The following is a 23676-nucleotide window of genomic DNA, read 5'->3' on the forward strand; positions in this document are numbered from 1 at the left end:
TCATAAATAGCAGTAACACAGATGAAATGGGCAAGAAGCATTACACTGGGCATGGTTTGTCTGAATAAGTAGGACATAGCCAGACTAGCAAGGACTTGACTTGGTTAAAGGTTACTCTTTCTGTCAGTGCTGTTAGAACTGGTTTATGGGATCAAGATGCTCATCATGTTTTATGGAGGGTCACTTCATATGTGCTGGATGTGAGGAAACCCAAATGAGTTGCTTCATGTACAATAATATATAGGGGCTCCAATCTTTTCTCTCTCTCTTTTTTTTTAAAGACCCCAGAAATATCCACTGGAGGACAGTTGCTCTCCCCTGATACTACCACATCAATGGTGCTTTTTGTCCAGTTAGCATAGATTATCATCTGGATCATCCAAGTCTTTCCTTTTTATTTCATTCCTTTATGGGCAGTACACCAGAAGTTTGATAAAAGGAAATCAGCTTTACTGGTGCTTCACTGGAAACACAGCACCCTGCCATCATTATTCCTGAACAGGTGTGGGCTATTATTGGTTCAGATTCTGGAAAATGTATTTAGAATTAACTGTGTGTTTGCAAGGAAGAGCAATTGAATAGATATATATCTGTTTGTTTGTTTGTTTGTTTGATTGATTGATTTCTATACCACCCCTCCAACAATAGCTCAGGGCAGTTTACACAGATAAAGAAAGAAAGAAAGATCCCTGTCCCCAAAGGGCCCACAGTCTAAAAAGAAACATAAGATAGACACCAGCAACAGTCACTGGAGGTACTGTGCTGGGGGTGAATAGGGCCAGTTACTCTCCCCCTGCTAAATAAAAGAGAATCACCACGTTAAAAGGTGCCTCTTTGCCAAGTTGACTTTCCAAAATGTACAGTCCATAGAGATAGTGATGAACACACTTTCAGACAGATTAGACTTTTAAATTTGGGCTATGTATAAGTGAATGGGTGTGGACCTCAGAATTAGCTATACATTTCTCATTGCTGACAGTCCAAGAACAGCTGTGGTGTTCCTGTATTTTCTTATCTCCAAAGAGTGCTCTCTGACTCTCTCACTGGTGCCTATGTTGCTATTCTTGGAAACTATTACACAAGATCAAACAATGATTTAATCTTAATAAACCTGAGCTTTTGGACCATCTTGCTTTTGTAGATTTCAATTACAGAACCAATTTATTTGTGGTGTCTTTCTTGCTTACCCTTTAAGCAAAGAAATTCTGCAGTTAACTTTCTAATTAGCAAAGTTCTGAATTGTTTTCATCCATCACATGGATATGAGAGAATTCTTCCTCTCTCTCTCTCTCTCTCTCTCTCTCACACACACACACACACACACACACACACACACACGCTACATTGGTCTTTGAAAGGGCTGGGTCTCATCAATAACAATCTTTGCCAAACAAATTAATCAGATTATTCCATGTGCATGGTTTGTAATTTTCTATCTTGTATCTAATAATGGGTCTGGAATCTCAAACTTGCATCATAAAAATTAATGACATATGTCCAAAAGCAAAATAAATTGAGAAAAAGGCTACTCGTAAGTTAAACAAGCACCACATATTCAAATACATACCAGTAAATAACATTTTTTCATTCTCATAAAAACATCCAAGTGTACATAGAAACTTCACTGACATGCCTGATAAATAATTACCTGTGTACAAATGAACATACTTGCATGTTCATTTTATTGACACACCTAATAAACATGTAAATAATTACATGTATACAATGACCATAAACCGGAATCTTGTGTCCTTGACATTTGTATTGGAGTACTTGTGAAAGTCCATAGAGTGTATAACAGATTCCTGTAAGTTTCTCTTTGAAAGTTAACTGAAAAATAAAACATTGATGTCTTGATTAATGCTGCCACCTACTGCTCAAAGAAGGAATTCAGAAACGTATCAAATCACAATCCCAGTCATGAAAATGTTTTTAACTCCCCAGAATCTTCATGAACTCACTTTTAAATTTATACACACACACACAGAGAGAAATTTATATTCAGAGGTCTTTGCTGAGACATTTGTCTATTTATAAAAGTATTAATCATTTTTCTCCAAAAGCATTCAAAGGAGGTTCAAAGAAATTAAATTACAATATACAGACCTTTAAAAGTACAGATAGTAACAATGATAGAAATTGGACAGATGTATGCAACACCACTCAGAGCAAAGGCAGCATTGTGCGTAGTGCAGATTTATTTTCCCAGGGTTGTTGTACTCCAGGTTCTTCTGCAACAATTTTAAAGAGCTCCATGGCTCAGTTCTCATGCTGCTTAACGGATACCCCTAGAAATGCCCAATATTTCTATATGAAGCTCACTGAGTGACTCTGGGCCAGTCACTTATCTCTCAGTCTAACCTACCTCACAGGGTTGTTGAGAGGATACATACGTATTCTCGGGACTCCTTAGAGGAAGAACAGGATACACATGTAAAAAAAATAAAATATCTGTTCTAGAACTCAATTCCTGGCTAGTTTGGACTGTGCACTGTTTCTGGTTTTATTTTATTTTTATTTATCATTTTATTTAACATATTTTATACCACCCAAAACTTATGTCTCTGAGCAGCTTACAACCAAAAACAGAAAAGTTAAAACATTAGTTAAAACAAATAAATGACAACAGAGAAATTAAAACAATGGTTAAAATAAATTACAGCAAAAAAGTTAAAACATTACATCAATTAAAAACCTTAAAACAAGGTTAAAATGGTATTTAATTAAAAGCCTGGGTCAACAGATGTGTCTTTAAAGATTTTTTTTTAAAATTGTCAGAGATGGGGAGGCTCTCATTTCAGCAGGGAGCACTTTCCAAAGCTTTGGGGCAGCAGCTGAGAAGGCCTATCCCCGAGTAGCCACCAGACGAGCCGGTGGCAACTGCAGATGGACCTCTCCTGATGATCTCAATGGGCGGTGGGGTTCATGACGTAGAATATGTTCTCTTAAATACCCAGGGCCCAAGCCATTTAGGGCTTTGTAGGTTATAACCAGCACCTTGTATTTTGCCCAGAAACTTACAGTATTGGCAGCCAGTGTAGCTCTTTCAATACAGGAGTAATGTGGTCTCTCTGAGATGACCTAGAGACCAATCAGGCTGCCACATTCTGTACCAATTGTCATTTCTGGATTACACACAAGGGCAGCCCCACATAGAGCGCATTGCAGTAATCCAGTCTGGAGGTTACCAGCATATGTACCACTGTTTTGAGGTCGTCTGTCTCAAGAAACGGATGCAGCTGGCGTATCAGCCGAAGCTGATAGAAGGCACCTCTGGCCACTGCCTCAACCTGGGACACCAGGAGAGGCTCAGATCCAGAAGCACCCCCAGACTGCACTCCGTTTGGGGAAGTGTGACCCCATCCAGAACAGGCAGATCAAACACATCTCTCGAGTTTCGACCCCGCACAATAAGTACCTCTGTAATATCTAGATTCAGTCTTAGTTTGTTATCCCTCATCTAGCCCATCACTGCTTCCAGGAAGGCATTTAGAGATGTTATGCTTTCTTTCATAAGGTTGACATGGATTTGGGTGTCATCAGCATACTCATAGCACCCTGCACCAAATCTCCTGATGATCTCTCCCAGCAGTTTCATGTAGATGTTAAACAACAATACAGAAAGACAATACAGAACCCCAAGGGACACCATACAAAAGTTCTGATTTTGAAGAACAACAGTCTCCAAGGGACACCATCTGGAACCTGCCTGAGAGGTAGGAGTGGAACCACTGCAAAACAGTGGCCCCAACTCCCAACCCCCTCTGACGCTCCAGAAGGATACTATGGTTGATAATATTGAAAACCGCTGAGAGGTCCAAAAGGACCAACCGAGTCACACTTCCTCTGTCAACTTCTAATTTGAGATCATACATCAAGCTGACCAAGGTAGTCTGCACCCCATAGCCTACCTGAAAGCCAGTCTGAAATGAGTCTAGATAATCAGTTTCCTCAAAGACTGTCTGGAGCTGGGAGTCCACCACCCTCTCAATTACCTTGCCCAGCCACAGAAGTTGGAGACAGGCCTGTAGTTACTCAACTCCGAGGGATCCAAGGTAAGCTTCTTCAGAAGTGGTCTAATAATTGCCTCCTTAAGACAAGGAGGCATCCCTGCCCTCTCTCAGAAAAGCATTTATGATCTCTACCAGGACTTATAAAACAACTCCCCTGCCAGATAATATAAGCCATGTTGAGCAAGGGTCAAAAGAACAGGTGGTAGGCTGCACTGCTCCAAGCAGCTTGTCCACATCCTCAGGAGTCACAAACTGGAACTGATCCAACCTAACCACACAAGAGGAGTCGCTGGACACCTCCACATCAGATACTGAAGTAATTGTGGAGACTGAGTCTAAGTCGGCCCGAATACGAGAGATTTTCCTCACAAAGAATTCATTAAACACATCACAGCAGGTAATCAATGGTCCCAGATTCTGATTCAAAGGAGGAGGGGCACATACTAGCCCTCTCACAACCCTGAACAACTTTGCCAGACATGAACTTGTGGATGCAATATGAGCAGAAAGGAATCTCTTATTTGCCGCACATATTGCCTGAGCATAGATCTTCAAATGTACTCTAGGTTGCAACCCGTCGGATTCGAATTGAGTCTTTCTCCACTTGCGCTCCAGCTATCTACCTTGCTGCTTCAGCCCCTGTTCACTTGGACTGTCAGCCAGCACCCCTCCCCACAGTACAAAAACACAACTAGGCTTGTTAAGATCTCACTCATTGATAGATCTCTGGTTGGAGCTAGATTTTACATCACCTGCAAGGCTGATCCTGAAAACAAAAGCCCTGCATTTACTCCTCCTCACCTTTCCTCAAGATAAGGCATTACACATAACACAATGCCATTGCATTGCAAGTTTATTTGCCTACTACAAGCGGCAGCCAGTGAAGCGGAGAACATAACATATATTATGGGGGAGAGATGAGGTGAAGCAACATCTATATGCTGTAATGTCTAATTTTGGCTCCATTCACCAAATGGTGAATTCTTAGAAGCCATTTTGACAGAGTGATGGGTCAAAACTCAAAATATGCACACAATATTTAAGCTTGTGTGAGAAAGCCAACATGCCCATCTTGACAGCTTTGAGAATTAAAAGCACAGTTAATACACATGAGCAGGTATAACATGAATTTATCAATGCACACACTTTGAAATTACATATGTCCTTAACAGATTTTGGCTAATGATTTGGTAACTTGAAACATCAGATAAGGCCAGTAGGTTTATTGTAAAGAGCTGCCACCAAGTCCACACTGAACTGCAGTGAGAAATAGTAACTACTGTAAGGGCTATTGGGTAAATTTCTAACATGTATATAGTATTTTTCTTTCATGCTCTGGAGTTTAGAGTCCCTGCTTTGTCTTCTGTGAATGGGGAGGACACATTTTCTTGGGTCCATTTACAGTTATGGCCATTCAACAATGACTCAAAGAGAGTGAATTGCTGTAGTCATTGTTCTGTGAATACTCTATATACCAAAGTGTTTCTGCTACAATACATTTAATCTAATAACACACCCTGCCTTGGTAGATAGAGGGTATCTGATCTGAAAATAAGAGATTATTTGAATTTCAACATTCCTACTCCATTACTTCACACACAGTGCTCTGGACTACACTATATAGCTATAAAATGTGACACATGCATCAAAGCAGTGTAATAATATTTGACATCTAAAATTTTGAAAGAAAAAAAGGAGGGAGAGAACACATTTCCAAAGTCAGACACTGTATAATTCTCTCAAGAAGAGAGAACTGAAATTCTGGCAAGATAACTAACAGTTTGCATCAGTATCACATGTATCAGTGTAATGTACTGTTTCTATAAGGCAGGGAGGTGATGGCACATTTAATTTCAGAAATTATATGGTCATTTCTGTCTGAACTTGTGCCTACTGAAAACTGAGCAATTATATGGAAGACACAGGCTGTGATCACTTAATAGCCATACGAAAGTAGCCCAGCTGAAGTATATGGGACTAATCTGGAGCAAACATCACAGAAAATACAGCTTAAAATGAAGAATTAATTAATTAAATGAAGAATGACCATGACTTTAATTGGTGCTATTTTGTTAATGTCCATTAAATGATTAAGTGTAAATTTGAGAATGTGAGTTCTTTATGCTACAATCCTGCACATAGTTGCTCGTACAAAACCAATGGCAGATTGCAGCTCTCATTTGGTATCTGTGCTTTTTCATGATTTTAGAATGAAGTAGTCAGAATAGGGATTTAAGATGTGCCCAGAAAAGTGTTGCCACTGTCAATGGTTTCAACCATGACCATTGGCCCTAAAGTCCATCTGAAGGCCACTTTGCCAATACTTTTTTACTTGTGTACAGATACCCAAAACACAAACCATGAACACACATTTGAATCACTGCTTTTCCACGGAATACACTGTAAGGTCATGCACACAGCCTATTACCTGGGTGATGAGGAGGGCAGGCAGGGAGGGAGGCTCCTACTTGCCTCCTCACAAAGGATCAATGTGAAAATGAAACTTTGCCAATTGCGTGCCCACACAAAGAGGTGCACCTAGGTAATTTTGGAGCCTGGACCTCAAGGCCTTTTGACCCCGGCTGCAGGTTAAGCATCATTAAAAAAAAAAAAAAGTAGGTTCTTGAGGGCACAAAACACATCACCCAGGACAGTAAAGAGGATTTGGGGGCCACCAGGGGGTGTGGAGGCCCTGGACTTCAGCCCCAAAGTCCAGGGGTAAGAGCACCTCAACCCATATGCATGCCGGGGTGGTGAGCCCTTTGGGGATAGAGATCCATCTTATTTTATTTGTTATTTCTCTGTGTAAACCACCCTGAGCCATTTTTGGAAGGGCAGTATAAAAATCAAATATAAATAATAAAAATAAAGTAGTTCAACTCCAACCCTTCCTTGGCGCAAGCTCTATTACTTAAAGGGCCCATGCCCTATTTTCTAAATGCTGGTTTTAGTGGCTTTGGGGACCTCTACCTGGAATGGCTAGACCTCTAGAGACTGCTCCAAGTCAGAAGATGAAGGCAGAGCCATAACCTCAGGTTGTGATGAGCATGTTGGTTCTGGTTTCCCTGGTTCTCCTGGTGTGGAGAGTTCTGGTGGCACAGCATTGCCCAGGTCTGGGTTGTAGGGTCTTCTCACCCTATCTCATCCCCTGCAACTGTCTGCCCATCCTCCAACTGGGGTGGCCCTGGATCCAGGATCATGACACACATTAAACAAAAGCCACTTGCACAATGCGATGCATCTGAATCCTCTGCACATGTGCAGGGAAGGTCAATATTATAAGAGGGGACTACCTGGAAGTCACTGAAAATTCCAGACAGTCCTCCATGCAGTTCTCAAGTAATCAGCTGCCAAATCCTTGTTTTTCCAAAATTTGCAGGTAACTCTACTGGTCCCCTGAGGGAAGGCTTCCTTTTTCTGCACGAAGACATTTTCCATACATCTGTATCCCATGGATATATTCATTCATTTGATTTATAAACCGCCCTTCCAAAAATGGCTCAGGGCAGTTTACATAAAAAATTAAAAACAATTAAAATCAATTAACCATTAAAATCAAAACGATAAAACAGCATAAAACTAATTAACAGTTAAAACATTAAAACAGTTTTAAAAAACCTGGAGAACCAGGCCGAACATTTAACACAGATAAAACAGTTTGCAACAATTAAAAAACCCTGGAAGGCCAGGCCAAACAGATATTATTATTATTATTATTATTATTATTATTATTAATACCTTGGCGTGGTTGTGGGGCTTGTGTGCTCTGAGGAAGGTGAGAGCTATGCCAGAGGTCCAACCATACTGGACAGGTCTCACCAGAGGAGGCAAACAAAGAGTGCCTCTCCCATCAACAATATGGTGAGACGTAACTTTAATAAATCTATACCGGATCGGTCGTCGCCTGGGTCAACAAGGACCGTGCCAGGTGGTATAGTCCCTGGACATCTGGTGGCGTGGGCTACAGGACTCAGGATCTTCAGTTGAGCAACCAGGGCTGAAGACAGCAAAGTTACTAGAAGAAACATCGCTTAACCGAAAAACATATACGAAAAATGCCAACAAGGAAATAATGATCTGCTATTACAAGTCTAGTCCAACTAGAAGAGGTTATTTAAAAAGAATGTACCGAATTTGGAAAGAGAAGCATCCAGATACAGAAATAACAGAACAAAGCCTAGCAGACCAGAGAAGATACATACTAAGAAATAAAGTATTCACAGGAGTTGAGCTGGAAGAACTGCAAAGAGCAACAAAGGCTCAAGATATGGAAGAAGAATTACCACCAATTGAAGAAGTTGCTCAGGCGCAGGTGGAGGAGGTGTTGGAAATCGAGGATGCCACTGTTACTGAACTGTTTCAAAATCAAAACCAGGCAACTGCCCCTTTGCCTTCACCTCAAAAACCCAAATGCCATTTAACAGAAAAGCAACAAGAACTAAAGCAAAAAATAACTGAGCACATGAACCAAACAACCACCAGGGTTCGACTTCCAGCTCTAAAAACAGTTGCCAAAAAACAACTTGCTCAGGCATTAAAAGATGTCAATGCTGCACTTGCAGAGATAACAACCAATAATTTGCAAGAAACAAACCAACTAATGTACAGTGCAGCAACAATAACAACACAAGAGCTCAGATATAAGATCAGTAGACCTGTAAAAAAAGAAAGCAGTACATCACCTAAATGGAAGATTCGATTAGAAAATAAAATCTCCAGGCTTAGATCAGATGCTAGTAAATTGAAAGATATGAAAGACAAGAAGCTGAAGAATGTATCTGATCCAAACAGTATCTGATCCAAAAATACCACCTAGATTCAAGGAAAATTAGACGTGTCCTGGAAATAATAAAGCAGCAAATAACAGCAGTGTCAAAGAAGATTAGCAGGTATGAAGCCAGAATTACACAACACAGGCAGAATCTCCAATTCCAGTCGAATCAGAGACGTTTCTACCAAACCATAGAAGGAGAAACTGCAAGAACTGTAGAAACACTAAATAAAGAAGAAACAGTGCAATTCTGGGGGGAAATATGGGACAATCCAATAGATTATAATAAAAAAGCAGGCTGGATGAAAGAGGTCAAAAAATGTAACCAACAAATGCAAGATCTAATAATAACACCAGAATTAATAAGTGAAAGAGCAAAGAAAATTAAAAACTGGACTGCACCAGGGGACGATGAACTGCATGGCTTTTGGCTTAAACACCTAACAAGCCTTCATAAACAACTATCAAAACAGTTCAATCACATTTTGAAAGGAGGTGATATTGAACAATGGCTAACAACTGGGAAAACTCATCTCATCATGAAAGACCCAGCAAAAGGTGCAGTTCCAAGTAATTATAGACCGATAACCTGCCTTCCAACCATGTTCAAATTATTAACTGGAATAATAGCAGATGAAGTCATACAACACTTATTAACTAACAAACAGCTTCCAGTTGAACAGAAAGGAAATTGCCCAAACACCAGAGGCACAAAAGACCAGCTGCTGATTGACAAAATGATTTTAGAAAATTGCAAGAGAAGAAAACCCTATCTAAGTGTTGCATGGACTGACTACAAGAAAGCCTTCGATTCATTGCCTCACACATGGATACTAAAATGTTTAGAAACAGCTGGTGTCAGCAAAAACATTCAGATATTTATAAAAAAAGCAATGAGCATGTGGAGTACACAGTTAACAATCAATGGCGAGACACTTGGACAGGTTAGCATTAGAAGAGGCATTTTCCAAGGGGACTCACTATCCCCTCTGTTGTTTGTAATCGCCATGACCCCACTTTCACAAATACTCAACAAAACAGGCCTCGGATACCAAATATCTAAAACATCAAGTCAAATCAACCATCTGCTGTACGTGGACGATCTGAAGTTGTATGGAAAGTCCCAGTCAGAAATCGAATCACTGCTAAGCACTGTCCATATATTCAGTAGCGATATAGCAGTGGAGTTTGGACTAGACAAGTGTGCTGCATTAATAATGAACAGAGGGAAAATAAGGGGGGGAGGAGAATAGAACTGCCCAATGGAAGCAAGATCAAGAACCTGGAAGAGAAAGAATATTACAAATACTTGGGCATTCTCCAGGCTGATAACATCGCACACACTGAAGTTAAAAGAAAAATTGGAAGTGAATACATCAGGAGAGTTAGAAAAATCCTCAAGTCCAAACTCAATGGCGGGAACACCATACAAGACATAAACAGCTGGGCTATACCTGTTATCAGATACACTGCAGGAATAATAGACTGGACCCAGGCTGAGCTAGAGACACTGGATCGTAAGACCAGGAAAATCATGACCATCAATCATGCTCTGCACCCCCGCAGTGATGTAGATAGGCTCTACCTCCCTCGCAGCTCAGGTGGAAGAGGAATGCTGCAAGTCCGTCAAACAGTAGAGGAGGAGAAAAGAGGCCTTGAAGAATATATAAGGGACAGTGAAGAAGATGCACTTCAAATAGTCAATAACGCGAAACTATTCAACACCAATGAAAGAAAGCAGGCCTACAAGAAAGAACAAGTCAAGAACCGAGCAGAAAAATGGAAAAATAAGCCCCTGCATGGTCAATATTTGCACAATATAAGTGGAAAATCAGACATCACCAAGACCTGGCAATGGCTTAAGAATGGCTACTTGAAGAAAGAAACAGAGGGTTTAATACTGGCTGCACAAGAACAGGCACTAAGAACAAATGCAATAAGAGCAAAAGTAGAAAAGTCAACCACAAACAGCAAGTGCCGCCTTTGTAATGAAGCAGATGAAACCGTGGACCACCTAATCAGCTGTTGTAAAAAGATCGCACAGACTGACTACAAAGGCATGACAAGGTAGCAGGGATGATACACTGGAACATCTGCAAAAAATACAAGCTACCTGTAGCCAAAAATTGGTGGGACCATAAAATTGAAAAAGTTGAAGAAAATGAAGATGTAAAAATATTATGGGACTTCCGACTACAAACAGACAAACATCTGCCACACAATACACCAGATATCACTGTAGTCGAGAAGAAAGAAAAACAAGTGAAAATAATCGACATAGCAATACCAGGGGATAGCAGAATAGAAGAAAAAGAAATAGAAAAAATCACCAAATACAAAGATCTACAAATTGAAATTGAAAGGCTGTGGCAGAAAAAGACCAAAATAATCCCAGTGGTCATTGGCGCCCTGGGTGCAGTTCCAAAAGACCTTGAAGAGCACCTCAACACCATAGGGGCCACAGAAATCACCATCAGCCAATTACAAAAAGCAACTTTACTGGGAGCAGCCTATATTCTGCGACGATATCTATAACTGACAATAAAATTCAGCCATCCCAGGTCCTTGGGAAGGACTCGATGTCTGGATAAAACAAACCAGTCAATAACACCTGTCTGACTGTGTAAACAAGAAATAATAATAATTCGATTTCTATACCGCCCTTCCAAAAATGGCTCAGGATGGTTTACACAGAGATATAATAAATAAATAAGATGGATCCCTGTCCCCAAAGGCCTCACAATCTAAAAAGAAACATAGGACACACACCAGCAACAGTCACTGGAGGTACTGTGCTGGGGGTATATAGGGCCAGTTACTCTCCCCCTGTTAAATAAAGAGAATTACCACGTTCAAAGGTGCCTCTTTGCCAAGTTAGCAGGGGTACAGGAGTGAGGAGAGGTAGGCTGAACACTGCCTTCCCCATTCCCAGCCAACTGCCCGCCTGCACAGTTGTGTGAATAGCCTCAGTTTTTGATTGTGTGAATGATTTCATAATCATTGCAGGAGAATCATACAAAGCACTTGTGGAGACATGCTTTGCCGTTTTGTATGGATTAGTCCTAAGACATTTAGAACTATATCCTAGCTTATTTCCTTCCAGAATAACTTCCAGAACCTAATACACCATTTCTTTCTGTTCTTTCAGGAAAACATCAACAATAGCCTTAATGTACTTCCAACACTTGTTACGACTGTAACAAGTACATTCAATTATGCTTATTTTCCTGTTCACCCAAAGAAGAGCTATTCTCTCGTTTTTCCCAGGTTGTTGCCCCACGCCAAAAGCACTGTAGTTGAAAAAGACTTGAAAGAACATAATCTGGGCACAAAACAAAGAAGGATTTCTAAAATTACTCTCCAAAATGAGGTATAGGGATGCTAATTTAGTATATGCTTAGTACATGTTCTTCCACTGAGTGCCTATAAGAATAACCATTAACTGATAAACAGAGTTTAAACAGGGTGTATTGTAAGCTGTGCAAACCCCTAAATTCCCTTTATTGCCAATGGGAGCTACTACCATGCTTTCTTGCATTCCCCTTCTAATTTCAGGGGAAAGTACATTATTGAAACACTTATCTCAGTGGTGGCTTGCAGAAAACACAACAATTCTGGCAGAGTTGTGCTAATTGTTTTGAAATGAAGCTTAGAGCTCTATTTTCTGTATGCCTTCAGGATTCCTTGTTTTCCCTCATTCTTTCACGAAATGAATTGTTTTAATTAGAGCAGAAAATGTAAATAAAGAAATACATTAGTTAGCATACAAAGATGAATAACTAATTATATAATGGGACTTGAAAGTGGCTTGAGCTGTTGGAAATCCTGGTAGGTTTTCCCACTCTGTGTGCAAAATACTCAAGTGGAAATGCATGGCAGGGAGTTTGGGATTGTGTCCCCAGGATGCACTCCAGGACTCCATGCATTCAAAGTGTCATTGACCTGTGAAACAAGATTAACTTATTAAAGGCTATTTGGTAGGTTGGCCTACACAATGTGTGTCTCACCCACTCAGGACCATTCTCCAGTCATGTATTGGGGCACACCAGAGGATTCATAAACCTGTTTTTGCTGCCTGGGACGGCAAAAATGGGGAAGAGGATCTCCCTTACATCACTGCTGGAATTGCAGTGTGTCCATGGAGCCCAAATTTCCTCTCCAAGGATCCTTTCAGCAGTAAGAGTGAGTGACTTCTTTGCTGCTGAAAGACTGTGAGGGAAGAAAGAATACATACCCTGGGGCATACTTCTTTGGAACCCAAATCCCCTCCAAAGCATGCAGGGAGGGCAGTTCCTCCTTTACAACTTAAAGGATTGGCATGGTGGAGGAAATCTTGCCCTTCCTGTGTGCATTTGCCATGTGACTAGTACAGTAATGTTGACTTTGAAGTCAGCAATTTATAGTTATCAGTGCAGTCTTGCACTGGGACAAGGACATATCAGACCTTCTGAAGGAAGGCACTATGCTGAACAAGTTGCCACTTTGTCTTTTGCACCATAGGAATGTTCCTTTTCCATCTTTTTTTGCACTGCACTTGTTGGGATTTGCTATGGACATTGTCCCAGTTCTTTGTATGGGGCATTCTTCTCTATGTGTACTGGTTTGAGGGTGGAGCCGCAGTTTGTTTGTCTGCTCCTCACTTGCTGCCTTGAATTCAAACTGAAAGGTTCTCACTTGCATAAGAGATTATTAGTTTGTTGTTGTTTTTCCCTTAGTCTATATTTTAGTTACAGCCACCTAATGGTGCAGTGGGGAAATGACTTGACTACCAAGCCAGAGGTTGCCAGTTCAAATCCCCGCTGGTATGTTTCCGAAACTATGGGAAACACCTGTATCGGGCAGCAGCGATATAGGAAGATGCTGAAAGGCTTCATCTTAATCTGAGCAGGAGATGACAGTGGTAAACCCCTCCTGCATTCTACCAAAAACAACCACAGGGCTCTGTGGTCACCAAGAGGTGACACCAACTTGATGGCATACTTTACCTTTACCTTTATATTTTAGTTAGTAATAAATATCACACTCTTGTTTCTCAGTTAAAGTTGGCTTCTTGATCAATTACATACAGAGGATAAGTAATTTCTCTGCAACATTGGGTTATGGGCCCAGTTGTGAAGCAACAAGTTGTGAGATAACAAAGAGTTTGTAGTCAAGAAAGTCTACTGTGGGGAGGCATCCCACTGTTGAAAATGACACAAACTACAGAAAATGATCTTTCAGCGTGAAGTTGTTGCTGAATACCCTTGGACTGTCTTATGTTCTGGATAAACAAAGACCAACAGAGAATGAAGAGAAACAGCAAGAATGGGATTCTGCAAACAAGCAAGCTATGGGGTACATATCTATGTCTGTAAATGATATATAGAAGACAAAAATAAAGATGTGGATAAGATTGAAGGAGGTCTTTCAACAAAGAATAGACAAGTTTCTCTTAAAAGAACAATGGGCAAGAAATCTACAAGTTAAACCATACAAATCTAAACTCAAATGCACAGAATGTATTAAAGCAAAAGCAACAAGAGGCACATATTTATCAACCACAGAACGTCAATCCAGTGAGGTTTTGGATTTGATTCAGAGTGATATTTGTGGGCCCATTCCAGTAAAGACACCAGGAAAGAAATTCTATTTCCTGACTTACGTAGATGATTTCCCCCCACTATCCTTACACTTACTTAAAGATAAAAATGAGGTTTACACAAAACTTAATGAATATGTGGCTAGAATAAGCAAGAAGTTTGGAAGAAAACCTAAGACTTTGCAAACTTATAATGGTGGGGAATGTATTGGGAAGGATACTGAGCAATATTTTAAAGAACAAGGAATTAAACATGAGAGAACAATACTTTATACTCCAGTGCTAAATGGAGTGGCCGAAAGAAAGAACAGAACTTTGACTGAAATGTCTAGAAGTATGCTTCTTGACTCAGGTCTGGAAAACAAATACTGGGGAGAAGCGGTAATGACTTCAACTTATTTGCAGAATAGACTTCCATCCAAAAATAAATGACTAACACCCTTTGAACTGTGGGATGGGACAAAACCTAACTTAAAGCATAATAGAGTATTTTGATGCAAAGGATATGCATATATTCCAAAAGAACTAAGAAAAAAATAGATTGCAGAAGTGAGGAAGGAATATTCATAGGTTATTCACTGAATCAAGCCAATTAATGAAACGGGGGGAAATGACTTGACTAGCAAGCCAGAGGTTGCCAGTTCGAATTCCCACTGGTATGTTTCCACCTATATTGGGCAGCAGCGATATAGGAAGATGCTGAAAAGTATCATCTCATACTGCACAAGAGATGGCAATGGTAAATCCCTCCTGTATTCTACGAAAGACAACCACAGGGCTCTGTGGTTACCAGGTGTCAAAACCGACTCGATGGCACACTTTACACTTTATTCACTGAACAGCAAAAACTGCAGAATACTTGATCCTATCATGGTGATGAATATTTTGATGAGAGGCAAAAAAATCAAATGCCAATGTGATGTCTGTGTGACCCAGATTTTCCAGTAAGTGAAGAGACTAAACAGCAACCACAGCAGCAAAATAAATAAGTAATCATAGACTTTTATATAATAGAAAGCTACAATTAGGGGATACTGAAAAACAACCAGAGAGATCCAATCAAGAAGGGGAGACTGAGATGGAACAAGAAGTGAGACACTCAAGCAGAATCAATAAAGGGATTCCACCTAAAAGATTGTCACTGGCAGCCAGAGAAAAGAAAATGCCAGAACATACAGATTGGCACAACCTGAAGGCATGCCTGATTCAGAGACAATTAAGTGGCTGCAGGTATTAGGGATGTGTGAACTTGCTCGACTTCGAGCCGACCCAGTTTGAAGGATTACCCTCGAACAGAACTGGGGCCCCTGGTCCAAGGCCCAGTCTGAATTCAAGTCAAGCCACCTCCCAGCTCGAAGATCTCACTTGTGAGCTGGCTCAAGGGGCTTGAGAATGGGTATACTTGTAAAGGGTAATCCAGCAAGGATTCTTCTTTACAAGTAAAGGGCTTTGCCAAGAATAATTGCAGGTGGAGGGGAGGGGAAATGTAGATTATAGTAAGTACCTTTTTAAAAAAAACCAAGCTGATGGCAGTGGTGGGGATGGGATGGTGAGCGATGAGGAAAAATGCAGTATGTTCCTTTAAAATCAAGCCACTGCCAGCGATGGGATGGCAGCAGCAGCCAGAGGGGTGAAGAAAAGTGCAATGTATTATTCCTTAAAATCCAGTGGATGGTGTGACAGGAATGGCAGGGAATTGGATGGTGTGGCAGAGGCTCCAACACCACTGCCATCCTCCTAAATCTTAGGCCCAGTCATGCTGCGGCCCATTTAGGGCCTCTACGTAGGCACAGATGTCAGTGTAATGGCAGGTGCACCTGTGCAGAGGCCCTAAATGGGCTGCAACATGAGTGGGTCTGAGATATGGGAGGCCCATGGGGGTTGGAGCCCCTCCCACTTCCACCACACCATCCAATTCCCTGCCATCTGCTGGATTTAAAGGAATATACAGTACTTTTTATTGTGCGGCCCACCCCCCCAGCCACCACTACTGCCATCATTGGATTGATTTTAAAGGAAAATACTGCATTTTTCCTCACCCCCTGCCATCCTATCCCCACCACCGTCACAGCCATTGGCTTGTTTTTTTTAAAGGTATTTACTACATGCTACATTTTTTGTTTCTCCCCACCCACCACCCACAATTACTTTTAGCAAAGTCCTTTATTTGTAAAGGGGAATCCTTTACTTTATTTGTAAAGGGGGATCCAATTTACAAGTATACCCCTTGAACTGGCTTGCAAGCCAGATTGGGGCCTCCGATGGTCAGACCAGACCAGGCCCCGAGCCTGAACCACCCAGTTCTGTTTGAATTCAACTCAAATTTGAACCAAACCAGGAAATCCAGTTCATGCACATCCCTAGCCAGCGGCAAACGAAGCGATTGCATCTCTGTGATGAGCGACACCCTACTCGTCAACCGGGAACATTGCTACTGAGGAGGGTCTGTACCCCTAACTAGAGAGGTTAACAACCTTATGTAGACCACTATTACAGAGAAATATGTATTTATTTCAACTTCTATTTATCTAGTCTTTGCTGCCACCACCAAGCTCTTTCTGCTTGGGTTTTTATCCTGACAACCCCTTGTAGAGTATCTGAGGGCTGTGTGGGGAGAAGGTATAAGGCACTGGACACAGGATGATTTTTTAAAATAAAACACAAACAAGTTTATTTATGTACAAGCAGCTTAAAAGTTTCGCTCTGCCAAAGCAGGGCTCCACACTTAGAATGGTTTCTATAACAATGATAACAAGACTACAGTGTGTATATGGTATGATGTAAGCTTTGTGACACACAGATTTCACCCACTGCAGACGTTTTACTCAGTGTACATGGACAGATGGATTAAAAATATGACTAATGTAGCCATAGTTGGATTGCCTATCACCTATAGGACATATCCTGTCCTTCCCACTCCCTCCCTGGAACCCCACCAGTCCCAGAAAAGACCCTGAGCCAGGTCTCACGATCAGTGAGACCCGGTTAGTGAAGCTAAGTGGGGAGAGCGGGCTAAGCCCACTCTCCCCGTAGATGATCAGGGCAGGAGCCCTGGGTGGCCGGATCAGCTGCCCACATGGTTGCTGGCTCTGTGACGGAGCCAGCGGGGGCTGGGGAGTTTGGTGGCCGTGCGGCCCCCGGAAGCTCTAGTATGCCCATACTGGAGAGACTCCTGGAGCTGGGAGGCGGCTTTTCACCTCCCCTCCAGGGATCTACTCATGAGTAGCCACAGCACGGAGCCGCACTACAGCTACTCACAATCGGGAAGCCTGGGTTAGCAGACCGCTTGCAGACCCATTAGCGGACCCGCTTAGACTCAACCGGGCTTGGCTGCGAGCCTGGTGAATCTCACGATTGACGGAAAGCGGGCTAAGCACCCTTGGCCCACTTTCCACTGATCATCAGAATAGCTCCCCTGTCTCTAACCCTGTCCATCCCTATTACCACTTTGAGCTTACATAAAGTCTGTTTAACAGCCAGTCTCTGCTTCATTCTAAAGACCCACCATTAGGAATTCCACCTGGAGAGTGGTTCCTTGGGCTTTAAAAGGTGTTTGACAGGACTGGAGCGGCTGCCGACCATCACTATCTCTTTATAAGAGCAAGACATGGACTCTTGTAGAACTACCTGAGGGTTCGGAAAACCATAGGATGCAAATAGGTTTTTACAACCAAACGTGATGCAGATGGGGATATCCGGCTATATAAAGCAATATTGGTTGCCAAAGGTTATGCACAAAAATATGTAGAAGATTATGAAGAAACATTTGCACCTGTGGTCAAATATACATCCATTAGACTGCTACTTACTATTGCTGTATGAAACATTTCAAATAAAAACAATTAAAACCAGATTAAAACTCATTAAAATTAAAGCTAAAACTCGATATCAGTAAAAGCCAGGCTAAAAGGATGGGTCTAAGGCTCTTCTGAAAGCCTTCAAGGAAGATAATCCTCTTATATGCATGGGGAACATGTTCCACAACCTAGGGGCCACATCTAAGAAGGCTTAATCCCAGGTCACCACCAGATGAACTGGTGGCACCCAAAGATGGACCCCTCCTGATGATCTCAATGAGCAGTGGGGATCTTGTAGAGAAAGGCGCTGTCTCCAGTAACCTGGGCCTAAACTATTCAGGGCTTTAAAGGTAATAACCAGCACTTTGTACTTTGCCTGGAAACATATCAACAGCCCTTGCAACTGTTTAAGAACAGGCATAATGTAGTCTCTCTGGTATACCCCAGAGACCAAAGTGGTTGCCTTATTTTGGACTAACTGAAGGTTCTGAACTATGTACAAAGGCAGCCCTACATAGAGGGCATTGCAGTAGTCAGACTTGGAGATTACCAGTTAGTTTAGAATAAAGCTTTAGATGCTTTAGAATATGGCTTGAGAATAAGGCTATGAAGTTGAAAACCTAAATGTAGTCTATTAGAAACAGTACATTCCTCTGAATATACAGTGAAAGCCAGAGTGGTGTCATGGTTAGAGCATTGGACAGGGAGCAGAAAGACCTGGAAACCCACTCCACCCTCCCAGCTTAGCTATAAAATTCATTGGCTGATTTTGGACCAGTCACTATATCTCTGCCTCCTGCAGCAACCAGTTTACTTTACATGAATGAGGCAATGGGAAAATATATCATCACTTGTTAAAGTGATGCTATCAGCAGGTGGCATGCAAGCTGTAGTTAAGCCAATCAAGGGGTGGCATATTTGTTGGCTAGCATCCAAAGATCTCCTTTAGGCATGATTCTAAGGGACTGGGCATGAACAGTAGGTTTTTTGCCTCCCCACCTCTTGGAATAGAAAGTGCCCAGGCCATAAAACAAATTGCTTTTGAAGTTCCTCTTAGTCTCAAAAGTGGTTTGCGATGTGGAATACAGGTTTGAGAAAGCGCCTCTGAATTCTGAGGTGCCCAGGACTAGTCAAATGACTTTTTGGATCCAGGTGTCATGGTCTGTTTATCCTGTGACTTTTAATTTTCATTATCTAAGTTGTGCATGCATAACTTGTGTAAGTTTAATTACCCTCTCTGACCCTTTTGGAATAGTCAGAGGAAAGGGTTTTTCAAAGGTGTAAAAGCACACTATAACATTTTTGAGTGGGAAGGCAATAGTTCGTCATCAAATAAAAAGAGAATAATAGTTGCAGATATGTTCCAACACAGCAAAGCTTGTCTACATCTTGCTCTGGACTCTAGTGAAAGAGTCCAGTGCAAGAAGTGTAAAAGAAATCCATCATGGATGAAACAAATTTCAGGATAGGAGAATGTAATATTTAGTACTGCTCTGACTTGTGATCTCATTTGGGAATAGCACTTTAAGCCCATACAAAGAGTGTGTGTGTGTGTGTGTGTGTGTGTGTGTGTGTGTGTGTGTGTGTGTGTATCTTTGACCAAGAAAAACTGAATATAGTTGTGCTGATAGTGAATGTTTTATTGCAATAGTATGTTACCTATAAGCCTAGAAAGGTGACAGACTCCTGGTTTGTTTTTAAGTTATTTCAGCCTACCAACACTAGTAATGGTTCATCATATGAAACAAAATTGAATGCTTGTCATGGCACTAAATGCTATTGTATGCAAATTCCCATTCTAAGCATTCATTCGTGGATACATGTAGAAACATTATTTTTTTCAAGTGACCCAGAAAACTATCTTTGTAGATGTAATGTACTATTATTTTTAAACCTATTGTTTTCCCCTAAGTAGATGCCACTAATGTGATATCTCACTGGTCTGTAACCATCTGTCTGTCTTGTGATAACGGCTGTGAGTATTCGGATGTGGTGGTCCTTGTGGTCTTGCTATGGGTCCAATTGGCATGCATCCAATTACCACATCCTCTTTGTGCTTTCAGATTATAAAACTAGTTGGGTTTGAGCTGGGTTTCCTCCTTTCATCTGTCTTCTGCAGAACTGTATTTCATGGCGTCCATTTCCCTTGATTATGAAATCGAAGCAACAGCCATCTAAAACGTGTCTTTAGAAACTCAAGCATGAGCCAAGAGAAAAAGCTTGACCACATGCATCACCTTATCTGAAACCATCCTACTGCAACTGGGAGGGATCAGATCATGGCCATAGCTGTACCTGCATGCAGAAGATCCTAAATTCAATCCCTGAAATCTCACACAGGGCTTCAAAATATCTGTGCCTGAAACTTTAGAGAGAGAGACTGCAAATTAGAGTAGACAGTACTCAGTTAAACAATGATCCATATATGGCTTATTATTTTTATTTATTTTATTTATATACCGCCCTTCCAAAAATGGTTCAGGGCAGTTTACATCCAAACAAAAACAATTAAAATCAATTAACAATTAAAATCAAAACTAAACTAAACAATTAAAATCATTAAAACATTAAAATCATTAACATTAAAATCATTTAAAACCAAATTTAAAAATTAAGAACATAAGAACAGCCCTGCTGGATCAGGCAGAAGGCCCATCTAGTCCAGCATCCTGTTTCACACAGTGGCCCACCAGTGGCACTGGAAGCCTACAGGCAGGAACTGAGGGCATGCCCTCTCTCTTGCTGTTACCCCTTCAACTGGTACTCAGAGGCATCCTGCACTGGAGGATGGAGGTGGCCTATAGCTCTCCGACTAGTAGCTGTTGATAGACCTCTCCTCCATGAAGTTATCCAACCCCCTCTTAAAGCCATCCAGGTTGTTGCCTGTCACCACATCTTGTGACAGAGAATTCCACAAGTTGATTATGCGTTGTGTGAAAAAAATACTTCAGTTTGCTGGTCCTTGATTTCCCGGCAATCAATTTCATGAGATGACCCCTGGTTCTAGTGTAATGTAAGAAGAAGAAGAATTTCTCTTTATCCACTTTCTCCACTCCATGCATGATTTTGTAGACCTCTATCATGTCTCCCCGCAGTCATCTTTTTTCTAAACTCAATAGCCCCAGGTGTTGTAGCCTTGCCTGATAAGAAAGGTGCTCTAGACCCTGATCATCTTGGTTGCCCTCTTTTGCACCTTTAGTTCTACAATATCCTTTTTAAGATGTGGTGACCAGAATTGTACACAGCGCTCCAGGTGTGGCCGCACCATATTAGCTGTTTTATTTTCAATCCCCTTTCTAATGATCCCTAGCATGGAATTGGCCTTTTTCACAGCTGTCGCACATTGAGTTGACACTTGCAATGAGCTGTCCACCACGACCCCCAGGACCCTCTCTTGGTCAGTCACTGACAGCTCAGATCCCATCAACGTATACTTGAAGTTGGGGTTTTTCGTCCCAACGTGCATCACTTTACACTTGCTAACATTGAACGGCATTTGCCATTTTGTTGCCCACTCCCTTAGTTTGGAGGGATCCTTTTGGAGCTGCTCACAATCTGTTTTAGATCTCACTACCAGAAAGAGTTTGGCATCATCTGAAAATCTGGCCACCTCGCTGCTTACCCCTATTTCTAGATCATTTATGAATAAATTAAAAAGCACCGGTCCCAGTACAGATCCCTGGGGGACCCCACTTCTTACTTATTTCCATTGTGAAAACTCTCCATTTATCCCTACCTTCTGTTTTCTGTTCTTCAACCAGTTAGCAATCCACATATGTACTTGTCCCCTTACCCCATGACTGTTAGGTTTTCTCAGGCGTCTTTGATGAGGAACTTTGTCAAAAGCTTTTTGGAAGTCCAGGCATACTATTTCAACTGGATCACCTTGATCCACACACTTGTTGACACTCTCAAAGAACTCCAAAAGGTTGGTGAGGCAAGATTTACCTTTGCAGAAGCCATGCTGGTTCTCTCCCAGCAGGGCCTGTTCTTCTATGTGCTTTACAATTTTATCCTTGAGGATGCTCTCCATCAGTTTGCCTGGAATGGAAGTTAAGCTAACCAGCCTTCAATTTCCTGGATCGCCTCAGGTTCCCTTTTTGAAAATCGGTATTACAATTGCTACTTTCCACTCCTCCAGTACAGAGCCTGATTGCAGGGATAAGTTATATATTTTAGCAAGGAGGTTGGCAATTTCACATTTGAGTTCTTTGAAGATTCTTGGATGGATGCCCTCAGGGTCTGGCGATTTGCTACTTTTCAGTTTTTCCAGACAGTTTAGAACATCATCTCTTGTCACTACTATCTGACTCAGTTCTTTAGGCTCCATCCCTGAAAAGCCTGGTTCAAGAACATGTATGTGCTCAGTATCCTCTGCCATGAAGACAGACGCAAAGAACTCATTTAGCTTCTCTGCAACCTCCATATCCTCCTTAATAATCCCTTTCACTCCCTCATTGTCTAATGGTCCAACTGCCTCCCTGGCAGGTTTTCTGCATCTGATGTATTTAAAGAAGTTTTTGTTATTCCTCTTGATGCTTTTAGCTAAATGTTCCTCAAACTCTCTTTTCACCTCCCTTATTGTCACCTTGCATTTCTTTTGCCAGAGTTTGTGTTCCTTTCTGTTATCCTCATTTGGGCAGGCCTTCCAACTTCAGAAGGAAGTATTCTTCCCTTTTATGGCTTCCTTGGCATTACTTGTTGACATTATCCATGCCTGCATCCTCCTGGACTTAGTGGTACCTTTCCTCCTTTTGGGTATACAATCTAACTGGGCTTCTAGTATTGTGGTTTTGAGTAAATTCCATGCATTCTAGAACAAAGTGACTCTCCTGATTTTCCCTTTCAGCTTTCTTTTCACAATATTCCTCATTTTGGAGACGTTTCCTATTCTGAAATTCAAAGTGTCTGTTTTAGACTTCTTTGGTGATTCTCTCCCCACATGTATGCTGAATTTGATCGCACTATAGTCACTGTTCCCTAAAGGGTCGATGACACATACATCCCGCACCAGGTCCTGGGTGTCACTCAGAATTAAGTCCAAGGTCGCCTTGTCTTGCGTTGGTTCCAAGACCAACTGTTCTAGGGGCACAGTCATGCAACCTACCTAGAAATCTGACCTCTTTGTCATTACCTGACTGTGAATTTACCCAGTCTATGTGTGGGTAATTGAAGTTACCCCTGCCTCTCTTTGACTCCTTGCTGATTTCCTCCTGCAACTCCCAGTAACTGTCAGCATTTTGATCCAGAGGGCAATAGCATGTCCCCAGTAGCACATTTCCTTTCAGGCCTTGTATTGTAACCCACAGGGTTTCTGTGGAGGACTCCAGTCCACCTAGGTTTTCTACTTTGTTAGATTCTATCCCTTCTTTAACATATAGTGCTACTCCACCTCCAAGACTGCCCTCCCTGTCCTTTCTATAGAGTTTATATCCAGGGATAACAGTGCCCACTGGTTCTCACTGTTCCACCATGTTTCTGTTATGCCCACTATATCTATTTCTGCGTGCAACCAAG

The 23676-nt window shown here is 41.5% G+C and overlaps 1 long non-coding RNA gene across 3 annotated transcripts in view; it reads left to right on the forward strand.

Moving 5' to 3' along the window:
* The window catches only part of LOC128352139 (uncharacterized), a 78157-nt gene that overhangs the window by 45483 nt on the left and 8998 nt on the right, over positions 1-23676 (forward strand). For 2 of the 3 annotated variants that reach the window (XR_008320226.1, XR_008320228.1), the window contains one exon: positions 282-502. The exons of the other annotated variant lie outside the window; for it this stretch is intronic. This is a non-coding gene — a long non-coding RNA (uncharacterized LOC128352139). The remainder of the gene's footprint in view (positions 1-281; positions 503-23676) is intronic. 3 annotated transcript variants of the gene reach the window in all.

Source organism: Hemicordylus capensis, chromosome 3 (genome assembly GCF_027244095.1).
Source record: "Hemicordylus capensis ecotype Gifberg chromosome 3, rHemCap1.1.pri, whole genome shotgun sequence".
Taxonomy (NCBI): domain Eukaryota; kingdom Metazoa; phylum Chordata; class Lepidosauria; order Squamata; family Cordylidae; genus Hemicordylus; species Hemicordylus capensis.